Consider the following 21,551-nt stretch of genomic DNA (forward strand, 5'->3'; position numbering starts at 1 on the left):
AATCAGTTTATTTACCAAGTAATTATAATAGCTATTTGGAAACTTTTATTGCTTTAATAACAATAAAAATCATTATAACAGTTGGAAAAAGACCAACATGGTAAATAGCAATAACACTCACCAACACACATTTCAAAACAGCCACTTTGCATTTTGCATAGCAATTGTAATTTTATATGACTTTGTTCTAGACTCTCTATAATGCATTGCTTACATACCCAGATCCCTTACACTATCTTTAGAGTGTAGATCTTAAGGGTCATTTTCAAATGACTGTAAAGTTTATCTCTCAATAGCAACAGGCCAAAGGGTCTCCATCAGTATTTTAAATATCACAATTTTGAAAGGTTTTATTTTATTGTTCAGACATTTCAGGGCACAGTGATAGTAAAACTATGTATTACATAACTTACTTGGTATTCATAGTCACTGCATTCATTATTATTATTATTATTATTATTATTCATTAGTGTCAAATATCAAACAAACCCATGTCTGCTTCTGAGTTAATCAAATCAGGATCTTTCTCTGCTTACTGGAATTTTAATTATTATTGCTATTACTAGTGATCACTAGGGCCACTAGTTTCCTCTTTTAAACTCAAGTTGGTTATACTTTTTTACTCTGTACTCTCTAGCTCAGGCTCCTACAGTATATGTGCACTAACCCTATAACAGGTTAAGCCCCATTGATGGCATCCTCCAATCCTTAGCCTCCCTTTTTTAACCACCTTTTCAGGTGGGGTATCAAGAAGAGTAATCGTTTCTAACATAAGCGTTGTTATCTAGAGGGGGCACTCCCATAATGCTTCCCAAAGGAAATGTTTCCTTCTGGAATGAATTCCCATTCTCTGCTGCATTATACAGGGATGCCTATTTATCAGGAATGAGCAGTCATTTTGGTATAATATTTATAATAATTGTTCAGCTGTATTTATTTTAATTACACATAACTTCCCATGTTCAAGTGGTAAAAAGGGCAAGACAAAGGGGCAGATTTAAATAGGGTTGAATATCGAGGGTTAATTAACCGAATTAGACAAATTGAAATCCTTCGACTTTGAATATCGAAGTCGAAGGATTTAGCGCTATTCCTATGATCGAATGATTCAAGGTATTATCTTTCGATCGAACGAATGCTTAAATCCTTCAAATCGAACAATTCGAAGGATTTTAATGCATAAGGATTATTCCTTTGATCAGAAAATTTTCCTTCGATCAGAAAATTTGGATTTTCCTTCGATCAGAAAATTGTTAGGAAGCCTATGGGGACCTTCCCCATAGGCTAACATTGGCCTCGGTAGGTTTTAGGTGGCAAAGTATTTTTTAAAGAGACAGTACTTCCATGGTTGAATAGTCGAACGATTTTTACTTCGGATCTTTCGATTTGAAGTCGAAGTCGTAGTCGAAGATCGAAGTAGCCTATTCGATGGTCGAAGTAGCCATATTCGACCATTCGAAATTCGAAGTATTTTTTCTTCTAATCCTTCACGTGAGCTAAGTAAATGGGCCCCAAAATGTAGAGCGGAAATAAGCTGTTATGATTCTGCTCTTGAGTCATGGTCCAGAGGACCAGCACTAAGAGAAATGTATAGAGTACACTGGTCATACAGATGTGCAACACCGTAGCTACCAAGGCTGTAGCAGCTCATTTATGACAATCCCTTGAAAAAATAAAAATGAAATTGAAATAATTGTGCAAAAGCTGTAGGAACAAACTTTAGTATTTTTTGGGATCTTCTGGGGTGCTGCTGAAGATCTAGGGAATCATTTAGTATTAAGCACAGAATCATAAAAAATTCTGTTGTTGCAGTGATTCATTAACTGGTACAGAACACATTTTATATTGGAGTTTGGAATGACTGCTTTTCTTGAGTAATCATTAAAGACAAACATTGCTTCTGAAGAATATTGGAGACTTCAGTTTCCTTTACCATCACTGCAGTACAAGGCCTTAAACACCCTGCAATAACTAAAGGTTATGCTTTAACAAGCAAGTCGGTTCCTGACAAGGGCTCAGCAAAACTCAATTATATTAAGTCTCTCAGTATAATTCCTAGAAGTCAGTACTGAATGATATGTGACTGATGCCCTCTCTCTTTAAAAATAATATTTTACTCCATTCATAAGTAAACAATTCTGCAAAACGTTATTTCTCACGGAATTATTTCCACTAGAATTTGTGGCACGCAGTGCATTGTGGATACTACAGTACTCTCTCTTACTTATTTTTTTTCTTGCAGTATAGTACTATGGGTAATTTAATACCCTGCAAATGGCTAAATGGAAATAGATTTTTTTTTTTTTGGATACCATGTGTATTTGTGACAAGTCGTACATGCAACATCAGGTAGCAAATCTCATAAACTAATATCAATACAGATTTAAATAGAGGTAAATATTTCATGAGGTTCAATTTATGTGCTGGTTAAATAAAATAGGAACATTATAGACTTTAGTGGACATAGTAGATGAATTTGAAACATTTATCCAAGTTTAGGGTAAGTGAAACCTACCTAAGTATATAATAAGCAGCATGGAATAGTTATGCCATTGATGCGTTTGCCAACCATAGGGGTGGGTGGCTATAAATTATATATCCTCAATAGAATATTTATACCAAAACACTATTGTGTCTTTAAAAAAACAACAAAATAAGCAGTCCTATACACTTTGCTATGGAGAAAAGTATAGAACTGCTTGGAAAGGTCCTCTTCCCTTTGTCACCAAACATGACTGATAGATGCGGATCTGTACTGATTTATGCAGCTTATACCTCTAAGAGGGTTTCCACCAGGAGTGCCCATACAATGTATATTGTTATATTTAACAAACAACTATTTCTTATGTAACCATAACATAATTAATATCTGAATGAAAAGCCTGAAACAGGAGGGTGATTTAGACAAGCTGTTTGTTGACAGTTTCTACTGATCACCAGCTAAAGGTCTACTGGCAGATCCCGATCTACATTTTGGGCACCCCTGGTTTACACCTATAGCCCAAGGTAATGGCATGCAAGTATGGAATCTGCTATCCAAACTGCTTGGGGGTTTTCTATAACCTAGACTTCTGTACATTTATGTAAAAACAATAAAAATTACATAAACCCAATAGGATTGTTTTGCCTCCAGTAAGGATTAATTATATCTGGGATCTGGGATAAAATAAAATGTACTGTATCATTAGACTGTATTATTAGTACAGAGAAAATTAACAAAAATTAAAACCATGAATTATTTGTTTAAAATTGAGTTTATGGGACACGGCCTTCCTGTAATTCAGAGCTTTCTAGATCACGGATCCTATACCAATATTAAATTCTTTTACTTTCTGCGTTTCTGTGCATGATCTGGTTGCTGGATGTTTTGAAAGATTAAGAACTATGCACATTTTTTACAGAATGTGTTTACACGGTTTGCTGTAAAACCAACACCAACTTACACCTAAAATATACAAATAAGAGGAAAAGCCGAACAAGAAAATGCTTAACCCAATCTCTTTTCCTTTAGGCTTTAAGATTATTTATGATGAGGGCAGGATAACACATTTTATGATTACTATTGCTGTTCATGCTTAGCCAGTAGCTAAAAGATATAACACAGATATTTTATTTCAATTTATGCATGAATACCCATGTGTGTGACAAATATATGCACATTATCCATTGTTACGATTGTTGACTACTTGTTACTTGTATATTTACAGTTCTTGTCAGATTTTTATTACAAAGTGGATAGTAGAATGGAACATTTTAGACATTTTCCTTAAGCAATCTCTGTTACACGTTTGTTAATTAAAATCTACATTGTTTAATAAATTATTAAAGAAATATATATGTATGGCATAAACTCTAAATATAACTGAAAATTAAAATAGTTGCATTTATAGTAAAACTCAGGCTCAACATCAAAGCATAGCTTTGATATTATTAATATTTTACTGCATGCTATCTAAAGTAAAAAGAAGTGAAAATGTTGAACGTTAAATACATCTGGCATATCTAAAAAAGCTATGCTAGATTTCCAATATACCCAGGACTTTAAAAGCATTATTTATACTGAAGTATGTATTTTAGAGAAACTATTTTCTGCAGCTCAATGAAAATATAAACTACGGAACATAAAGTTAGAAAATGACACATTAAACCATTTCAAAGAGACACTGTTTTTGACATAAAATGTGTCCCATATTTACAATGTAAACAGTCACATTATTTATTTTCTATTGTGCAGAATGCCTGGCCATAATTTTAATCTAACGTCCCTTCTGATGGCATAGAACAGATTTGAAGTTTCACCTATAAATTACATCAGTAAATAATGTTCAGTGAGCAACCAACACTGCCGTAAATTTGATCAGATATGATCTAGAAGTCCCACTCACATTCTCATACTCTTTACAACTGTAGTAAACTGCACTGACTTAGAAAACAGAAGGTATTTTGGGAAAATGCATGAAATCTAATGCTTTTAGAATTATTGAATAAAGAATGTGGGATAATGCTGCTGCAGTTAATAGCTCAGGTTAAAAAAAAAAAGTAATATAAAAAGTAATATAAGGGAAAAATAAGGAAAAAGCACTAGGGAAACTGATGGGGCAAAGGTTGAAAAAGGAGACAATACTTTAATTATAAAACCAAAACCATAATCAATTTGTTATTTAAGCAGAAAATAAAGAATATTTTCAATTAAACTTTAGACCATGAGCCCCAAAGATGGAAGTATGCAATGTTAAAAATGTATTTCAATCTTTAGTATAAGATTTATTACTTGAAATTAAAACTGTTATTCTACCAGCTACACCAGATATGGCCACATTATTATATTTTGTACATTATTTATTATTGATCCAGACCAGACCAAATTCTTCTTGTGACCACCAATATGGCCATCTGCAACAACTGGTGCAGCCACTAAAAATATGGGGTGGCCTCATTCACAGTTTAAAGCTACAGTACATTATATGGTATAGAGAATAGACCTAAGCAGGTTCCGAACTATGAGCTTGACATTGATGATGAATGTGACCCCAAAGTTCCCATGTATTGTCATTGTTCTGTAATAGAAGAGGCCAACTTTTTATTTTCTTCACACCTCCACACTACCATACTACCAGTTTCAAGAAAAATACACCTTTTAAAATGCTTTTCACCACTCTTCATAACTGTTCTACAGATACTGTATATATATCATGACAACCACAAAAAGAGTGAAATATTAGAGCTCATTTACATCCGCAGTGACCAAAGTGCAATTTTGAGCTTAGCCGCCATGTTTTTTTCCCCACAATGCAGCATTTTTTATGCCGAATGCCAGTGTCATTAAAGGGGATGTAAAGGCAAAATGTGAAGGCATTGGGGTAAATCTATCAAAGAGTGAAGTTCCGCCACTAGAGTGAAATTCCGCAGCTCTCAATTCATTTCTATGGGATTTTGAAAGGCGCATTTATCAATGGGTGAAAGTGAAAGTTCACCCTTTGATAAATACACCTATAAAAATCCCATAGAAATGAATGAAGAGTGGCGGAATTTCACTCTAGCGGCGGAACTTCACTATTAACTTCACTCTTTGATAAATATACCCCATTATGTCTAACATAGTCGTGCTGTGCCTGATGGAATTGCAACTGATTGTGCCAAATATTTTAGAAGTCTGCCTGGTGCAATTTCTGGTGTTCTGGTGCTTGTGTCAGTTCTCGTGCTTGGCATGTGAGTGATGTCTGTGCTTTTAGGTACAAGTGTGCAAATGTATTGACCCAGGGCACGCGAGAGCCCTTAATCTATAATGGAACATAGAAAGGACTGAGTGGTGCCAAGAACAACTCACAAGTGGGAAGAGTTCATTAGGGAGCAAGTACCTTTAATGAAAAGGTTGTAGGTGTAACTCACTGCTGGGTAAAGCGCAAGTTTGTCTCTGCCTCTGCAGACTCGAGCCCTGTTATATTATTTAGCCTACCCAGTGTCGGACTGGGATGCCACATGCCCACCAGAAAACCTTAGACCGTGGGTCCACTTTCCAAACTATAATTCCTCCTCTTCTTACTCAACCTCTTTATTCTCCTAGTCTTTTATATCTGCTTACTATATTCTTCCATTATTATGCATTTTGTCCCCAATGAAGAAATAGAGAATGACCATGAAATTGGCCAAGTGTCTAGAACAAGAGGACCCACTGACACTTGCACCCACCGGGCGCTTTCTTGGTATCCCAGTGGGCAAGTTTGACAGTGAGCCTACCCCCAGACAAATTAAATAAATAAATACCAGAATCAATAACTTATTGATTGGATGAGGCTATCGAGAAGAGCATATAAATGCATCGATAAAGATGGACATATAAATATACCCACCATTACAGATTTGTATTTTTATGATTTTTTTTTATTACTATTAACTTATGTAACCCTATAAATTACCTATAACTACATTGTTCCATTCATTTTCAATTAGGCTGAAAAACGTTGCTTTAATATACTGGGGAAATATAAACTGTAAATACATTTATTATACTATATCCCCATTTACTTCTATGGCAATGCAGCAGTTTTTACTAGCAAATTAATTAATTTATTCATTAGTGGATTTGGTATGGAGATCCAGATTACAGAAAGCCCCTTATTTGGAAAACCCCAGGTCTTGAGCATTATTGTGCAAGTACAATAATTTGACAACCAAAATTCTAAGGGCTTATTTATCTATAAATTGTGGAACATCTGACAGATGTTATGAAACTGTCCATTATTGATCTTGACAGATATTCCAAAATTAATTATCTTGTCTAGGCTCTACAAAGATATATATAAAATTCTACCATTCATAAAATTAAACATTAAATTACTTGTAGAGTTCCTGTGTGAAGAATACATGTGCTTTTATTAGGTATCCTCTAATTTATCAGAATATTTGTTTCTCCTAATATTTTTTCTGAAAAGTCTCTCAGGGGCTTAAATGGCCTTATATAGATTTGATTCTAAATGCTTTTAGCAATTTGTTATATGTTGAGGTTTATCAACTCCATATATGTGACAGGCAACCTTCATTTAATACAAAACTTGAGTTTTTGACATCAAATAACAAGCTGATTCCTCAGAGGAAACCTCTTGAGGTTATGTTTCCTTTCTGCAATACTCAATAAGGATCAATCAATGGAGATGCAATTCAATTTCATGGTTTTTAGTTCTGTTAAATCCCTTAGGAAATCTTCAGGATTGTCAGATACAAATGGCTCCTTAAATTTGATTTAAATAAGATGGCATGGTCGTTATGCTCATTTTATAAAATACTATTACTTGGCACTAGTTTGTTAAGAAGTAAACATTTAATAATAACTACAGTATAATGTTTTACAGGACGACTCTTATATGGTGCAATAAACAATTCTAAAATATTAATTGTGAATAATAGTTATGACATAAATTACTGACTGCATTGGTGAGCTGATCATTTATGGAAGTGTTTTTTGTATGAACTTATTGTGCTATCAAAACCTGTTTTTAATTAAAGCTTATGACTGTTAGATTAATACCCTGTGACATGCAGTTCTTTCCCAACACCCCAGGAGTCTCAGTGAGTACCAAATATTATTTACTTTTTAACACCAGTTCCTCAATATCTGTCAAACAGCAATGCTGAATACATTCAAAATGCTCAGTAAACAGCACTTACTATAGATTTAACATTTTTAAACCAGCAACCATGAACTATTATCTCCACCATATTGCAGAAGGTGTTGAGAAGTTTATAGAGGGACAAACAGCCTTTAGATTATATGATTGCTACATTATGGAAAGAGTGAGGACATTCTTCCAACAGGCTCAGTTGGATCATGTCTTATCTCTGTTGATGATTGCTTTTGTAACACCACAATAACAATATATTGTGCATATATCTCATAAGTTTTATTGACTACTGTTACTATTGTGAGCATTAATCATGAAAGATAATTACTTCTTTATATTAATCCAGTGAAGGTTTTCTTATGACATTTTAGCAATTTCATTGTTGTCAATTTCTTGTTTTTCCCATATAAATTCCATTTTATGTAAATGTCTGTAAATGTTGTAAACATGCTAATTCCAATCAATCAAGCAGGTATTGCACTTATTTTGCTATGCATAATACAGTATATTGTTTATTTAGGAACCACAATTTTAGCTAGGAAAATTGATCTGCATATTTGCATTGGATTTTTAACATGCATATATGTGTTATTTGGTAATACTATGCATGTTTGGCATCAAACTGTTCAAAAGACCCCTGGCATTCATATTTAGGAGGTTTTATCTTTGTATGTAAATACATATGGTAGAAAGCAAGCTATACACTGCAAATCTGAGGCAGTTTTAATTAAAAATGACATTTGAGAAATGGCGGTTGTTTGCTATGGTGCGAGGAGGGATTAGTTGGGAATTGGTGGCAAGGGTAAAATGGGTTTATTGGGTTAAGTGTGGCAGGGTTGCCATCATCAGAGACAGTGAGAGGGGACTTGGAAGGTAACCTGGCTTCGGTGCAAGATGCAAGTAAGATGCAGTCCTCCATGGAAAAGGGGAAGATGGTAATGACAGGGGACATCCCTGTTGCAGCAGGATTGAACCTTTGATTAGGTTTGGCAAAAATGACTAAAATAACTTTAAAATCAGAATTTTAATGGAAACATGTCTCTTCTAGAGCAGTGAATGCAAAGGGCAAATGGACCAGGATTGCCCCTGTTATATGCAGCTTTAAAATAGGAGTATTGGGCAATAGGCAGTATGCATTCCTCTGTGCACTGAACTGGAAGCCAGCTTTGTTGTGAAGAAGCTTCAGCAATCAAGCTTCAATTTGCAGTTCAAATTTAAGTTCACAGTCTCTCACAACATTCCTCCCAAAGCTGTCCAAAGTTGAAACCATATATTGAAAAGTTTGATGATCATTGACTTACTTCCCTTGCTCTCATACTGTAGGTTTCCTTCAGGAAATGACCCTAAAGATATTATTTGCCATTTATTGTACCATTGTAGGAAACTGCCAGTAAAAGGGGTCAGTAAGGAAAAGTCATCTCCCATTTGGAATTTTTTTCAAATGTTTTGATAATTTATGCATGAATAACACATTAGGTTTTGAATGCAATATGCAGCAAATTAATGTTATTTATCCTGACAGTGAAACCACTTTCTAATAATTTACAAAAAAATATTGGTACCAGATACCAGTGTGTTGACTGTGTCCGAACCAGATATATTTTTCATAATGTTCTAAAAATGTTTTTCTAGTTTAAAACAAAAATTTTGCTCTATGTGAAATATTTGAGTACTCAAATTAATTGAAAAAAGAACCTCTGTTGATAACAGATTTTTATGTGAACCTTCCAAACAAGTTTCTCTTACTTACAACATTTAGGGGCCGATTCACTAAGCTCGAGTGAAGGATTCGAATGAAAAATACTTCGAATTTCGAAGTATTTTTTGGGTACTTCGACCATCGAATGGGCTACTTCGACCTTCGACTACGACCTTCGATTCGAACGATTCGAAGGAAAAATCGTTCGACTATTCGACCATTCGATAGTCGAAGTACTTTCCCTTTAAAAAAAACTTTGACCCCCTACTTCGGCAGATAAAACCTACCGAAGTCAATGTTAGCCTATGGGGAAGGTCCCCATAGGCTTGCTAAACTTTTTTTGATCGAAGGATTTTCCTTCGATCGTTGGATTAAAATCCTTCGAATCGTTCGATTCGAAGGATTTAATCGTTTGATCGAACGAAAAATCCTTCGATCGATCGAACGTTTAGCGCTAAATCCTTCAACTTCGATATTCGAAGTCGAAGGATTTCAATTCGAGGGTCGAATTTCTAAGTATTTTTTACTTCGAAATTCGACCCTTAGTGAATCTGCCCCCAAGAAATGTAATATTCTATATAACTGTTGCAAATTATTTCAAATGTACTCTTTTGCTAAGAACAATACACTGAGTCATAAAAGTTTATCCAGCACTTTTTGTTCATTATAACCTCAAGCAAAAAATAAACCATAAAATATTCATTCAGCATTTTTTATATGCATTTAAATCTGCTTATAACTGCAGTGCATTGCTGCATTTGTCACTGATCATTACTGAAATGTATCATATTATTACATAATGTCTTGCAAAGCGTATGGACAAATAATATTGTTGTACTTATTTTACCAAAATTTAATTAAGAATATATTCAGCAGGTTCTTTATAAAGTTGACAGTTTGTTGAGAAAGTTGGTTGCAATTGAGATTACTTTATATTAAAAAGAGAACCATGTTCTTGAATGTTAAGTCAATTATGTTTATCTTAATTCATTAGTAATAGTTGTTTCAGAGAGAAAATATATTTGATTTAATTTTCAGAAACATGTTTACATTTTTAGTCAGCAAAATTTATATTGTATGCAACCTTGAATGACCATGTGTGGTTAAAGGAGAATGAAAGTTAGAATACATTTGGATCTCTCAATGGCGCACGCACAATAAAATACCCTGGCCCAGGGCAGTTTTCTGATAACTGGAGTTCCAGTCCAAAGTCAGAGTTCCAGCCCAGGTAAGTGATTACAGTCATTGGGATGCCTTAGGCAACCCCTGGTGATTTTAACTGTCATTCTCCTTTAAGTAGAGAAGGACCAATTACAAAGGTAAAACATTGACCATACTAACTTATTATACTGTATATTATGGAAAACATAACTGCAATTTTTGTGGTTCCCACCTAAGGTTGATTCCTTAATTCAATTAGCATTTATGAACTGCCAAATTCCCCTGAGGACAATGCACAAAAGGGCAAAGTTAAAACAAAGTGTAAAGCATAGAATGTGTTATCATCTGACTTTTTTCCTTACAATCCAGAATTTCCTAGGAGACTATGCATGGGACCTGTTATCCAAAATGCTTGAGACCTGGGGTTTTCTGAATAAGGGGTTTTTGGATCCCCATAATCTAAGTCTGCTAAAAGAAAAATATTGACACAAGTGTCACTTTTTTTAACCTACAACCTGCAAGGGTTGTGTTACTTCTGATGCTTATCATGAAAATTACATGTGCACCCAAAACATTAGTCACAAGTTTGCTGCTTCAATTGACAGAAGAGACTGTGGGAGTCATGGAGCTAGCACCACTTCCGAAGAGGGTTTTCATGCAGGACCCAAAAATGTAGTAAAGGATTCAGCGCCGGATTCACTGGGCGGGCGCCCCTAGGCCGTGCGCTCCGCGCGGTCCTAGTGCCCGTCCGCACTACCACACGCTGGCGCAAAAGCGCCAGGGTGCGAGCGCCAAAGCATGCCGCAGCATGCCGCCCCCAAAAATGTGCCGCCCTAGGCCTGGGCCTATGTGGCCTCGCCACAAATCCGGGCCTGAAAGGATTCACAAGGGTAGCAATTCTGTCTTGCAATGCTGGGGTTTTTGATTTGATTCTGGCTTGTGCGCGATTGATAAGGTGTTTGTATATCATACCCATGGCTGTGAGGGTTTCCTCTGGGTGCTCTAGTTTCATTCCACATTCCAAAAACATACAGGCTTACTTGTCTCCCTTGTTGTGTGAATGTTAGGCACCTTAGTTGTAAGTTGTTCTTCACAACCACAGTGAGGGTGTGAAATGCCCTGCCAGATGATGTTGTGAGGGCTGATTCTGTTATTACCAAGCACAATATTGGCAATAGGCTATTGTGATACTAAAATCTACAATTCGTATAGATATTGGTATATGTAGTTTATGTGAGTGTATGGAGGAATCAATGAGTGTGTGTATGTCTGTTAATTGTCCCCATAGCGACAGTTTTCTAGTGGATGATCACAATAACAGTAGTTGAAATGAAAAGTGTGCCATAAAGCCAAAACCATAATTGTCATAGCAGCAGTCTTCATTACATGGTCTCTCAAAAGGCAGAAGTTGCTGTGGTAGAAAGGGTATGTATATGACACGTCATATACGCAATAACCTCTCCCTTTGATAAGATCTTTATGAAAGCTATGTTTATGATGTGTTTCTCACAGTGGTCTCCATGGCACTGGTTATCATATAAATACCAGTCATATAGTCACATACAAAGTCCCATAATAATAATCAGTTGCACTGGCAATGTTTTCTATGGGAGGTTGGTGACATTTGTTAAGGTACAGTATAGTAGGCTGGAATAGGTTTTAGGACAAGGAAAGCCTCACCCTACATGTTACCCATCTGAAAGAATGCATTAAAAGCAAACTGAAATCTCATATCCAGCTTCTATATTCTGCACTATATTCCCTGAAGGTCTCAAAAGAATTAGCCACTTTCACAGGTTAGAAGAAGTAATGTGATTGGAAGCAACACCAAGACTGCGGTGCATGTGCAGAACATCCAGTACAAGTCTTCCAGCACAGAGCAACCCATTAAAATGAACAAGATCAGTAGTTGCCACTAGGTGGTGCATGCACACAAGGAGCACAAGGAGTCTAGAAGAGGATGTAAACAGATCCAATATGGCCCCATTAATCTTGAAAATTAGGAGAATTTCAGGGAATATAATGCAGTGATTAGCAGGAGGTGGGGTGGACTTTTGTTAGACAAAGTGCAGGTTTGGGGGCTTTTTTTGTTCTTTAACCGACATTGACTGCCATGGTACCATCTTTTTTGGCTAAACATTCCCTTGCAGTTACTGGTTATCAAGATAATATTCTACATGTTCTCAGCACATTCCAAAATCATCCCAAAATAATCAAATATATTAGCTGAAGTCATCCAGTATTGTAAACATTGATCAAATATAGCAACTACTTGGCTGTAATGGTTTGCAAAGACTGTAGTGGATTAAATGTAGAGAAGTTATAAATCCATACCATATTGGGCCCAATTCTATTCACTGACATGCTATGTCATGATATGTCATGTAATCCTAGATTTTTCATATTTATGTCAGAGCAGTTTTAACTATGTACACTATGGGGGTTATTTACTAAACTCTGTGATTTTTTTTATATTTTATACAAAATCAGACTTAAAAAATCATTTTTTTCAAAATTTATTAAACCCTGTGGATGGAAAATTATGAATCTGAAAATCCGGCATCTCAGACCTATCAAGGTTGTATATAAGTCAATGGGAGAAGTCCCAATGATTTTTTGATGTGCGCTAGGTTTCGCGCTATTCCCTGATGTTTTTGGGTGAAAATTCTGAAAATTCGGATGAAAAAAATCCAAATAAAAGTGAAAATATGATTTTTTTTTCCGCAAAGCAAATTTTCGGGAAAATAAATAATAAATAAGTGTAAAAAACCCGAGCAACTTTGATTCGAGTTTGTAGCAGAAAATATTACGATAATTTAAAACTTTGATAAATAACCACCTACGAGTTTTTTCAGTCTATATAGTAGGTAATTTTGCATTGACCAGATTACTACATTGTTAATTATTGTTTCACTTGTTAATTATTTCTATTTCCTCACCCTTTAGATTGTAAGTTCTTGTCAACAGGGCCTTCTGCTCCCATTTTCATGCTCTAACTTGTTAAATTATTGTAGCACCCGGTTAGTTATACATTTATGTAAAGCATTGCATAATTAGCTGGCATTATATAAATGACATTTATGCATCAACTAAAATGCAGCTTCATTATACAATATCTATTTGCAGTAATGGCTATAACACTCTCAAAATACAGGATCTGCTGTGAGTCGTATTCTCAGGATATGTCTGTGGGGAAATCCTTATTAGGCTATCTATAGAAAAGAGGTCAGGTCATAGGGGATAGGGGTATGGGATTCTGGGGGCTTAGCTAGAAGCTCATATTGAGCCAAATATCCATATGGACTTGTACTTTATTTTGGATTTATGCTATTTCTCCTGCTTATTATTTTTTATGGACTTCTGATATTGTAGGGTATTTTCCAATTTGCTGCTACAGCTTTACAGGCAGCCGTTAAAATATGGTTTATCAATTTCTTTGAAGGGTAAGAAAAGCTCTTCACTGGCTTCCCTAATAGAAAGATCAAATGGTCTCTCCCTGTACCTCCTCCCACAAGTGGCAATATAAGGGATATTTCACCTGTCTTATACAGAATGACATTTTTGCCTTAAAATATTCAAGTCATCTGGCATATGTTGGCAAAGCCAATAGACAAGTACATATAAGCCTTAATTAGTTCAGAAGTGCCAATTAACAATTCAACAACTTTGGTTACATAATGTAAGTTAACTTAAGTGGCAGGTGCTGGAACAGGTGTTCTGTCCTTGTGGAGGCATAGATAAAAAGTTACTACAACATAAGCTACATTGGATATGGAAATTGGACATTCTGGCTCCTAAGATATTGAATGCAGAAGCCAGTTGTAAACCTTTTTATTAGACATGTGATTATGCATATTCATTAACCTTGTGTTATTTTGGTGACAGATGGAGAAGGGTTTATAGTTGGGAAGAAAGATAGATTCCCCCTTCTCCATTCATTTTCAATAAGATATAAATATCTTATTTTCCATTCTTTAGTCTTCCCATAGGTAAACACTCTTATTACATTCTGTATGCTTCAGTGTGAAATTGGTCTTATGAACTTTAAAGCACAATATTGAATTGCAGAAGAGGTTAATGCATGCTTTAAATATTTTATTTCTTTACTCCAACCACTATCGATTTTAAAAGCTTTATAGGAATTTTAAAGCCGAGGTTAAAGAACTAGGAACACAAAAAAGTAGATGTGTTACTATGTAACCATGGAGGGGAATGTACAAGTTATGACAATAGCTAATATAAGTATGGTGTTTATGATCCAGAAAAACATTATCCAGTACTAAGCGTCATGCCATTATCCATAGTTCCATATTAGCAAATAAGTCTTAATATTTGACAGATTTGCTTTTTCCTGCAATAATAAAATATTACCTATTACTTGATGGTTATTTAGATATCATTAATCTATGTTTATGTCGAAATAATCCTAGTGGGGTTTTACAGCTTTAAATGTTTTAGTAGCCTTAAGGAAAGAAAAACATAATAGTCTGCATTTGAATGTTATTAACCATTTTTCAACCCCCTACGACTCATTCCCTCTTGCAACTTTACCTTCTTCTATTGATTTGATAGACTTTGAAGTCCTAGTGCTTTTTTAATGTACGCACACCCTGGTGGGCTAGTGGCCAGCGGAAATGCCCTCGGCGTGGTTCCTTGTTCCTCCATTGCCGGTTTCTCTATGGCACACGCAGCATGCCCTTCCTGGTTTTATGTGCCAGCGTGATGATGTCATTGCACCTTGACGCGTAATTCAATGGTTTTTAAAGGGGCTTTGAATGAGAGCTGATTGCCCATTGTTAGATCTAACTTGATTAGTTCCTGGGTGTTTATTCCTTGTGAATTCTGGTTTTGACCCTTGCCTGCCTGACTATTCTAAATTTTGCAATCTTGACCTTTGCTGGCCTGACTATTCTACACTCTCCAATCCTCATCCTTGCCAGTCTGACTATCCTGTGAACTCTGCCTCTACTGACCCAGCCTGTCTGACCTTGCTTGAACTCTGCCTGTACTGACTCGGCAAGTTGTGTTGCCTTCCGTTCTAAAATCCTTGGTAAACAATTGTGCCCCTTTGCCTGTCCAGAGCTCTTGCTTTGCTCCTCTTTTATTAAGACCTGGTGGCATCTGAGAAGCAGAGGGCTCCTCCTGAGGCCAAAGGTGGCTGCTACAGAGGCACCTGTTCTGGATTTAGGGAGCCGATCAGGACAGCTTTCAGTGGAAGGTAGTGCATAGATTCTCTGAAAAGCAGAAGGAGATGTTTCATTATATTGGGACCCAAATTAAGAGGCCCCATACAACCAAATTTCCCAGCTGCCCCTGGTCATGTGACTTGTGCCTGCACTTTAGGAGAGAAATGCTTTCTGGCAGGCTGCTGTTTTTCCTTCTCAATGTAACTGAATGTGTCTCAGTGGGACATGAGTTTTTACTATTGAGTGCTGTTCTTAGATCTACCAGGCAGCTGTTATCTAGTGTTAGGGAGCTGCTATCTGGTTACCTTCCCATTGTTCTTTTGTTTGGCTGCTGTGGGTGGAAAGAGAGGGGGGGATATCACTCCAACTTGCAGTACAGCAGTAAAGAGTGATTGAAGTTTATCAGAGCACAAGTCACATGACTTGGGGCAGCTGGGAAATTGACAATATGTCTAGCCCCATGTCAGATTTCAAAATTGAATATAAAAAAATCTGTTTGCTCTTTTGAGAAATGGATTTCAGTGCAGAATTCTGCTGGAGCCGGACTTTTAACTGATTCAGTTTGAAATTTTTTTTTTCCCATGACAGTATCCCTTTGAATTGAGACCAACTTATTTGTTACCTGTTAATGTTAACTGATGTGTCATTCCTATGCTTTGAAAATGTTGTGTGAAGTTTACTAAACAATTATCAATGGCTACAAACAAATGTAAAAATAGTTAGCAGAGAGACAGAGAGAGGTTAGAGGTAGTTTATATTGTATGTTGGCATAATAGGCTCCATTTTATTTGGTGCCCTGTCATCATTTACTTTTCTTAATGCCTCATAAGCATTGTTGCATGGAACCAGTTATTGTTTTACCATGTCTCAATCAAACAATGACTTGGGTAATTGAATTATGATGTTTATCTTGGACCTTGTTGCTGAGTACTGCAGTGTAACAACGACTCGCCCTGGTGGTCTGGTGGTCTAGTGGGACTTCCGAGTTTTATGCGCGGTGCGCGTGATGTCATCATGCTATGGAGCTAAATTCAAAATGTATTTAAAGGGACTTTGGGCTAGAAACGTTGCCCATTGTTAGATCTAACTCTTTAGTATATTGGTGCGATTTACTGTATATCTGTTTATATTCTGCCTGTCTGACTATTCTGAACTCTGCCAATATTGATCCCTGCCTGCCTGACTATTCTGAACTCTGCCGATATTGACCCTTGCCTGCCTGACTATTCTGAACTTTGCCGATATTGACCCTTGCCTACCTGACTATTCTGAACTTTGCCGATATTGACCCTTGCCTGCCTGACTATTCTCTGAACGGTGCCTGTACAGGCCCTGGCGTGATTGACCTTGCATGATCTCCGACTGTACTGACCACTGCCTGTCTGACCCTGCTTGAACTCCACCTGTATCGACCTCGGCCTGCCTGACTATGCTTTTTGTCTACTCCCTGAACTTTTGCCTTCCGTCCAAAACCTTGGAAATGCACGTGGCCCTTTGCTTTTCTACTTTCAAGTTAAGACCTGGCGGCGTCTGAGTAGCTGAGGGCTCCTCCCTGGGCTAAAAGTGGCAGCTACAGGCAGAAGATTGAGCTGAGACCAGGGAGCTTAGCACTTGTTCTGAATTTAGGGAGCCGTACGTGAAATGCAGTTTATAATTTAAAACTACTTGTATTTGAAAGGTAAATAAATCATAGCCAGATGTTCACTTCAAGCTAATCCCATGCAAAGAGCCACTTGCTGTTTTAACTAAAATCATTATATTAACCATTTTAAAAAAAGCTGTTTGAAATGGGCCACAATGCTCTAATCCTCTGTTTAGCAACTTCTGCAGCTGAGTGGGCAAAATCAGCATTTAGGTGCAGGGTGCAAAGCAGAGCTTATATTGATGCAGGAAAAGAACATGAACTGTACTGACAAAAATACCTTTGTGAATAACATTTTAATGTATGCAACTTAACCCTATGCACTGTACCTAGAGTTTGTAAATAAGCCCTCTTATGTATATAAATATAGCATTTTAAAGGAAATAAAGCATTTTACTATTCTTATTTACATGGAAAAATATTCTTTAGGATCATAAAATGTAAATATCTCAATATTTATGGTTTACATTCATGACATTGCCATTTTCTGCCAATGATGTACATTTTCTGTTGGTAAAACCTTAAACATCCATGAGATTTCTGATGTAGATGCTGCTATTTTTTCCCTTACAATGACAGCAGCATCTATCACTTTTCCCATCTTTCTTGAGAACACCATTTATCACTTAAAAAGTCAGCTTCTTGCGAGATTTAAACAGGGATCTCCTGGGTGCAGCTGATGATTAAAGAGCTCTTCAATTTTTTTTCCCTTGATTTGTTTTGTTTATAAATTTTGTGTCCTTATGTTTTAACTGTGTAGACTTTATTCTTTTGGGAAATAAATGGATTTTTGTGCAATTCATATATATATATTTATGTATATACGCAATATGTTGGCGCTATATAAATACATGTTAATAATATATGTATATGTGTATGTGTATGTATATATATATATATATATATATATATATATATATATATATGTGTGTGTGTGTGTGTGTGTGTGTGTGTTGTTAAAATGTTAATTCATATTGGCAAGATGCAATATATTTCACATGTTATATAATAAAATATGCATGGAAACACCGGGGAACTGGCAATCTATATCATGCAATGCCATGTAATTACCTGGATTTAAAACAAACCAGAGAAATGGCGAAAAAAGCATATGACTAAGATTACATTAAGCACCTGTTCTGTATCACATCCATAAAGTCATTGGTTCTTATTCTTAATAGACTATATTCAGTTGTAGTAGGTAGACTATTCAAAATAATGTCTCTAATGCATTGCAATGCTCAGACTGCCATGAAAATCATATATATAGTACAAAACAAGTATTCTTTCATGCTAACTTCATAATGTGAAAAACAACTGAGACAATAGATTGTGAAACAAGAAAAGTTTAATAGTCAATAGTCTTGTATAACTAACCGCGAAAAATATTCGGTATTCCACTGAAAAGGGATTACTGTACCACATCATAGGGCTCATTTAAGTCCGCAAGTGCGGATGTGGATTCTGCAATTTCCCCACAGTCAGTTGCATGTAAAACCATGTTCATTAAAGGTTCTTGCATCAAAACGCATTTATTCCCCTTCCATATACTGTAGTTGCATTCGGCACTGCTCAGCCCTTCCTGCCTTTCTTTCTAAATTGGGTGCTGTGCCTGTTGATGCAGGGGAAACCTGTAGCTACCACCATCTCATGACCAGGCAGTAGCTCCAGGGTTGCATAAGATCTGGGTGCAGACGTCAAACACTGAAAATGTGGCTCGGCAGACGTCTGTGCAATTGTGTACAATTTGCAATTCAATGCATATGCAGATGTATCCATTTGGGAAAATTGGACACCAAAGCGTAAAAAGAGAATCACTGATGTGCGTTTCGAAATGACACTGGAATTCTGGTAAAAATTGCCAATTTTGAAAAGTTGGTCTGGGCAGTCTCCCCTTCAAAAGCCGCATATGCAGGTGGTGGGGGAGGATCTAGTCCACAGATTGAAACCAAGGTTTTATATTTTGATCACAGGTAAACAGGTTAGGGACCACCATATGGGGTTTACCTCGATGTGGTATGGCGGCTTACCAACGACTGTGAGACACCCATTATATTTGCTGCACTTATCACTAGGTAACACTTGCACAGACCCACAAACATTACACCTATTACACTCCTCATTTAGCTTTTCCTTTTTCATCTCCTTCTACATCTATACCCACACCTGTTCTTATATTTATACTTACACACATACACACACAAGTGTGCACTTATATATACAACTTTACTTTTCCTTCATTATAGTCTCTTCACAATCACCTTCTTTTAAAAATGGGCATTGGTCTGGGCAGTCTCCCCTTCAAAAGCCGCATATGCAGGTGGCGGGGGAGGATCTAGTCCACAGATTGAAACCAAGGTTTTATATTTTGATCACAGGTAAACAGGTTAGGGACCGCCGTATGGGGTTTACCTTGACGTGGTATGGCAGTTTACCAATTTTATGATCATAACTTTATAACAAAAAACCCTGTTTTTCTTTTTTTTTTTAGACAGGGGATTATTGTATTAAATATGTTTTTATATGGCCTTAGGAGTGCACCCACAACTGCCTCTTATCTCTATTAAAGCCAAAGGACTAAACAGTATCACTAAGAGATACTAAATTCTAAAGCAGATTAGAAATGCTGATATAGCTTTAATCCAAGAAACTCATTTTGCCCGAGACTCCTCTTACAAATTTCAATCTAAAAACTATCCTAAAGGTTATTATGCTTTAAATATACAAAAAAAAGCTGGGGTAGCTATCCTTATATATAAGGACTGCCCCTGACAGTTGACCAGACTCTTTGCGACCCAAATGGGCAATACATTATTTTGCAAGGCAGATACATGGAGATGCCAATTCTTATTGTTAATGCATATTCGCTAAACAGGAGCCAAATCAAGTTTTTAAAAATGGTTTTCACAAAATGCTCTAGATTTAATATTCCATACCAGATTATAGGAGGGGATTTAAATGTTGTTTTTAGCAAATCAAAGATGTTACCCTTCTTTGATTGTTGGAGGATAAATCACCCAATAGATAGCCAACAAATGTATTATTTCCCAGTACATAAAGTGCATTTCCCAGATAGATTGCTTTCTTATATCACAACCATGCCTACAGTTACAATTCTCCACAGAAATTCTCCCGATTACCTGGTCTGACCAGTCACCAATAACTTTATGTCTGGAACTTTCAATACTTCCTCCTAGGGAACCACATTGGCGTATGCACAAGACACTTCTGCATGATCTAACAATGTTTAAACAAATAGAACTGGCACTTAGGGAATACTTTCAATTTAATGAGGAATCAGTCCAATCCTTATCTACTCTTTGGGAGGCCCATAAGGCTACCATAAGAGGACACATTATAGCTCTCTCAATACAAAAGAAAAAACAATCCCTACTTAAGTACAATACCCTCAAAGTCCAGCTCTTTACTCTTGAAAGCCAATATAACAAAAGTAACTCCAGACCATTGTTAACACAAACACTAAGCACTAGAAAATATCTGTCTATACTTCAACACACAGCAGCACAAAACGATATTATATGGACAAAACAAAGGTTCTACAAAAAAGGGGACAAACAGCATACAATATTGGCAAGGAAATTAAGGGAACAGCAAACACAATCCAGAATCTCCTCCATACAAAATCCTACAGGTCAATTTACCTATAATCAAACTCAGATTGGGTAAATATTCCATAACTACTACTCCCAACTATATAATATACAGACAGCTCAGCAAGTTGACCCAGATTTACTGTCTACATTTCTTACAGAGGCAGGGCTCCCTAAATTAACATAAGAGGACATTCAAGTACTAAATGAAGATATAACATTAGAGGAACTAGCCAACACACAGAAAAAACAGCAGGTCCCGACGGTCTACCTTATAAATATTATAAAGTATTTGCACATACTGTATCTTGAATCCCTACCTGGTGAAATAATTCCACAAATTCTTGTAGGTCAACCCAATACCAAATTCAAATTTAAAGTCTTACCTATCCCTAACTCCTAAGGAAAATAAGGATCATTCAAACTGTGCTATTTGAAGCTTTTTTTCCAAAATTTTAGCTAACAGACTAGCTCCCATTCTTCCTAGGCTGATCAATGAGGATCAGGTTGGTTTCATTCAAGGTAGTCAAGCGGGTGACAACACAATATAGATGATAGACCTGATAGAGGTGCTGAATAGGAGGCACATTCAGGCAATACCCTTGAGCCTAGATGCTGAAAAAGCATTTGATT

This window comes from Xenopus laevis, chromosome 9_10L, assembly GCF_017654675.1.
Source record: "Xenopus laevis strain J_2021 chromosome 9_10L, Xenopus_laevis_v10.1, whole genome shotgun sequence".
NCBI lineage: Eukaryota > Metazoa > Chordata > Amphibia > Anura > Pipidae > Xenopus > Xenopus laevis.